Raw genomic sequence first — 5434 nt, 5'->3', positions numbered from 1 at the left:
CCCAGTGCTCTCTTGCTGCATTTATTTTATCTTTTACTGGCTTTGCTCACTTCTGGCTCCTTTCAGGTGGCAGCTGGGGGGATCCAGAGAGTAGTGAAGGGGCTGCAGAGTAATGAAGGGGCTGCACCCTCTCAGTAAAGCCCCCCCAGCGAGGCTGCTCTGGGGCCAAGGGGGTCAGTGTGTCTGTACTCCTGGCAGCTGCTCCCTTCCAAAATGAGCCAGCTGGGGAGGAGGTGGCATTTGTGTCACATGGGTGACAAATGTGCCCCAAGCTGGAGGTGGGGTTGTGTTTCAGGGGGTTATTTGGGTTCAGTGGCACGGATTCCTGTCTCTGTCATGGCCATGGGTTCACAGAACTGTTTAAAAATCAATCAATAAAACCTCTGTCCTTGCCTTGGCAATCCTCCAGCTGGCTACAGCTGCTGCACAGCAAAAAAACCTTCAGAAATCTCTTTTACCTTTGCTGGGTTCCTTCACAAACCCACCCCAGACACCTAATTGTGCAGAGTAATATCAGATTCCAGTGTTACAGGGGTGTCAGAGGTGGAAAAACTGAAGCATGGAGGTGGCACAGCCAGTCTGGAGGGTGTGGAAATAGAGTTGCAAGCTTCAGGCTGTACCCAGGGCACTGCCAGAATCATTAGAGGACTTTCACCTATTTAAAAATCGTTCTGGGCTCAGCCAGAATCTGTTGCACTCAGGACTATGTCATGTTAGTCAAATAAAGCCCCCAGACAGGCACAGCTGAATGATCCCAACCACACCTGGGAGGGGAAGGCAGGGAAACAGTCACTGCTGGGGTAGAAAATCCCTCTTTGTCTGCCCAAAGACCCACCAGCAGGGCAGAGGCAGGAGCAAGGCTACACACCTTGCACAGGAACTGGGAAATGTGTCAGGAATATGCCATTCTCTGGCAAAAAGCCAAACAACTGATCCAAGCAGCAGATCCCACAAGAGTTAAAAACGCTGCCTGACACCGGTGCTGAACACACACAGCTCCTCCCAGAGCTGCACCAGTTAAGATCAGCATCTGAAAATTCCAGAGCACAGCTGAAGCACAACTTCATAGCACATAACCCACAGTTCATTTTGCTGACCATTATTTGTGTTTTAAAAAAAATCCCAAACAATAAAACAGCAGCACGTTGCAGACGAGGAGTCCTACCCAGTCTCTGCACAAAAACTCTGCTCAAGCTTTCAGTCAAGTTTAAAGTGCCTTTTCCTCAGTTAAAATTAAAGTTTTGAGTAAAATGGCCTTTGAGAAGTGCTTTATTTAGTCCATAGCCAAGCCTTTGGACTCTGGCAAGGTCGAACAATCCAACCTCTCATTGACAGCAATGGAAGTTTCATGGGAAAACCTGAGAATTGAGGCCTGAAGAGAGCCATCAGCTGAGGAGGGTCCATTGTCCTTCCCTACCTGCCAATTCCAGCTTTAAGGAGGTTATATGTTTGCAATCCAGCCTCAGGGATAGGGAAGGCTGTCCTGGAATTCCCTGTGGCACATTTGATGCATGGACAGAGCAGGGACCTGGATGTCTGTGGCTGTATCAGGCATGAAAGTGTTCCCAGCTCTGATCAGTCAGAGCCGAACACTTAAACGGATTAAACCAAGATGACAATCACATCCCTGTCCAAGGAAACTGTTAATCCCACATCACTTCCCAGGATTAGTGCTACTCTACAAGTCACAGGTGTCTCATCCTGCCCTGTGGGGAAGGGGAATTTTAGAAATGAGGAGATGGAGCTGGTCTCAAGCAGCCCAGCCTGGGAGTCCAGAGGTGATGGGGGGAGCTCCAGGTGAGCTGGGTTTGGCCCTGGCTTTGTCTTCACACCTCGTCACATTGTGCCATGCCCTGCTGCCCACACCTCCTCTCCACAGTGATCCAGTCACGGGGTTCAGGGGCTTAAAGCAAAGAGATTTGTGAACCAGTCAAAATAGCTCCTCCTAAGGCAGCTAACGGGATTAGACAGATAAAGCACCGCCGGCAGCTCGGGACCCACCTCGGGAAAATCATGGCCTGCCACGACAACCTCCTGCCTCCTGACGTCCTGCAAGCTCAGAGGTCCTTTCTGGGCACACATCACCCTGAAAGGCCAGCCTGGGAGGTCATCCCTGCGTGTTCCCACTTCTCCAGGGGAATGCACTGACACTGGACAGGGCTGGCTCTCTGCAGAGCTCTGAATTAGGCAATCATTAATAGCTGACTTTACCACAATGGCCATAAAAGGGTTATTTAAACCACACATAAAAAGTGTTATTTAAACCACATAATAAATTTCTGTGTGCACAGAGGCTTTGTAACCCCTTTAACATCACTTTAACGATGACTTGCCTGATGCAGCAGATTAAAAGGCTTCAGCCAACTTCCCCACCCTTAAACCACAGCAGGACCCTCCAACCCAGCCTATTTTCCCAGCCCCACCAAGCCTGTATTCCCACTCCAGGTAAACTGCAGCAAAGCCTGGCCAACACAAGTGTCACAAATACAGCAAACAGCATCCCCACACACACCTGCCATGGAGCAAACAACCACTGCCATGAATTGCAAAGACAAATTTTAATTACTAGTACTGGGATGTACCAGACAGCAACCAGATGGAATAAGACACACAGACAGTACTTGTGAGGACACCTCAGGCAAGCTACTGGGTAGAAGCAGACAGAGCATTTAAGGCTAAGCTAAACTCAGGTCCTGAGGGATAAACTCCTGAGGACAGCCACACATTGCCCAAGGGCTGAGTTGCATTGCTGAGCTTGCACGAGGCTGATTTCTGTTGTTCTCTTTGAGACTTGTTTGTATCTAATTTATTCCAACCTGTAAACGTGACATTTTCCTGGTACGTGAAGTTCAAAGGAAAATTGCAGCTGGCACGAGATCTGGGGAGTGTTTGTCTGTACCCATCCTGCAGCATCTCTTCAAAGATCCTATTTCAGCTTGGAGCTGAAGGCCACCCAGACCCAGCAGCCCTCACTCACACATCAACCACTTCAAAGGCATGAGCTGAATGTCTTCAGAGAGTCCTCATTCCCTATTTGTAGTTTGGATACTGGATATTTCAGGAGCTGCCAGGCTAAATTTAGGGGTGCAGATAAGCATATCAACCTCAGGCACCCAACACCAAGGGCACTGGGAACATGGACAGAGGCCAAGATTCAAGGCAGCCACAGCTCCAACAATCAAATAGCAAGGCAGCAATTCCTGATTTGGTCACACAGGGAAAAAAACATTAATTTAGCACTTATAAATGACTTAAACATCACAGTATTTTCTCTAAACCAGCAGTGTATAGAAATATAAGGTCAAACCAAACCAAACCCATCCTATAACCAACTCCAGTCTCCCTTGGGATCTGAGAGTGCATTTTTCTGGAGTGATGCAGCTCTGACAGTGATGGGGTTTGCAGGATGTGCCCAGGAGCCACAATAATGTGACATGAAGCTGTGCCAAAACCCACAGGCATCTGTCATGGCCCAACAGCATCATGCTGACATGCAGCCTAGTGCAAGGATAACTTTATAACATGATAGCCCTGTCTGGAAAGAACATATTTAGAGCTGTGTTCGTGGTAAAGGATGCTGGGAGAGCTGGGTATGAAAAGTAAAGTCTAAATATCCACGAGATAAAGGAAAGAAAGAGGAGAAAGAAAAAAAAATAAAAAGGAAAATCTTCTGCATTTAACCAAGACTTGACCATCGGTTGAAAAAAGCCAAATATCACTCAAAAGAGGGAAAAAAAAAAGAAACAGTATCCAAATTCCTGCCGAGTGTGTTTGAGTCTTTGAGCTGCCTGCACAAACCCGCCTGAGCCTCAGCCTTGCTCTGGAACGTGCTCCCTCCAGGGACTCCCCAAGCTCCCCTCTCCCAGTTTGTTGTCAGAACAAGTTTCCTTCACAGATTCGTTTCCTCCAAGGAGCTCCCAGCAGCACTAAAGGAAGAACCTCCCCTGTGCAGAGAAGGCAGCACCGCGCTGAGCATCACCCCTGGGAAAACACAGCTCCGAACAGACAGGGACACAGACGGGACTTGCAGCAGGGGAATACATCCAGGATAATCCGGGTGAAGCTGTTTCAGAAGCCCCAGAGCTCCCTCTCACCGGGTCAGGGCCAGGCACAGCCCTGGGCTCCCCTCGCCGAGGTCTGGACCAGCTGAGACGAGAAAACCCTTCTCCATCATGGCCTTTCCTTGCCCTCCTTTGCCTTCCCTCACTCCCCGCCCCCAGGAAAAAGTCAAAAACAAGTTCTTAAGTTGCACACGGGAAAACAAGCCCAGAAAAAGCTGCGAGTGGGAGTGAGGAGCAGCAGCAGCACCCTGGAAGGGCCGGGTGGCCAAGAGCAAACCCACGTGGGCAGCGAAGCGCGGCCGGATCCGGCAGCTCCTGCCACAGCCCCCGACCCTCCTGGGGACCACCCCAGCTTCATCTCCACACACTGAACTGCTTATAAAAGAAAATTTGCATAAGTTTTGGCCAAAATATTCAGTATTTCAATCCTTTATTATCGGCTACTCGGTAAAAACCCAACCCAGCCCCATGAATTCTCATTACCACCAGCAAGGTGAGCGCAGTGTCAGCTCCAGAATCCCCCCCTGCCTCCATCCCCACATCTCCTCGTGTTGATGCAGAGCAAAGAGCACCATACCTTCCTGTCACGCTTGCAGATGGTCACAAAGGTTGCTGCTTATTGCTTTACTGCAGTATCCTAATGCTGGTAATAAACTAAACTATCTAAAAAGAGCCTCTCTCCCTGCCGGCAGCACAGACAAGATCAGCTGAGATATGGTTAATTACTTCAGTGTCGGGGGTTTTTTTCCCCCAAGCCAAGGCATGAAATGGTTGCTCCATAATTGTGACTCAAGTTCAAAGCAAAGGGAGGCAGGAAAAGGCAGTGAGTTCACTGGTGTTATCTGACCAAGTGTGGGCTGAGTGCTTCTTATCACAGGGAAAGTTGAGGCTGAAGTAGAAAGGCAGAAAAGGAAAAAAATAATCTGTAAAGCAGTAGCGAGGCCAGAGAGCTCCACTGCCCTACCAGGTACACCACTGAATTAAAGCAACTTTATTTTGAAGATGCAATTGGAGGGTAAAATTTCATTTAACTATTCCTTCTGGCTGGTTACATTAGATTGGTCTGAAAGGGAAAACCACAGAGTTGTTCCCAGGAAATCAGACCATGGAGCAGCCCTTCTCCTGTAGATCACAGAAATCATGGAATCATTTAGGTTGGAAAAGACCTCTACCATCAAGTCCAACCTTTAAGTGATTTTCACCTGGAAATCAGGGGAGGCTCTTGTCCCAAAAAACACATCCTCCCCCTGGCAGAGAAGGCCAAGGCTCCTGCAGGGCAATTCCAGGAGCATATGGAGCTCCCACAGCGTGTCCTCATCCCACAGCAGGTGCTGGGACTGTGCAGTGAAGATCCCAGCAGCAGACCAAAGCTG

Source organism: Neopelma chrysocephalum, unplaced genomic scaffold, assembly GCF_003984885.1.
Source record: "Neopelma chrysocephalum unplaced genomic scaffold, ASM398488v2 Primary Assembly neopelma1_100, whole genome shotgun sequence".
Classification (NCBI taxonomy): Eukaryota; Metazoa; Chordata; class Aves; order Passeriformes; family Pipridae; genus Neopelma; species Neopelma chrysocephalum.
The sequence above is the reverse complement of the archived record's forward strand: the minus strand, read 5'-3'. Positions refer to the sequence as shown.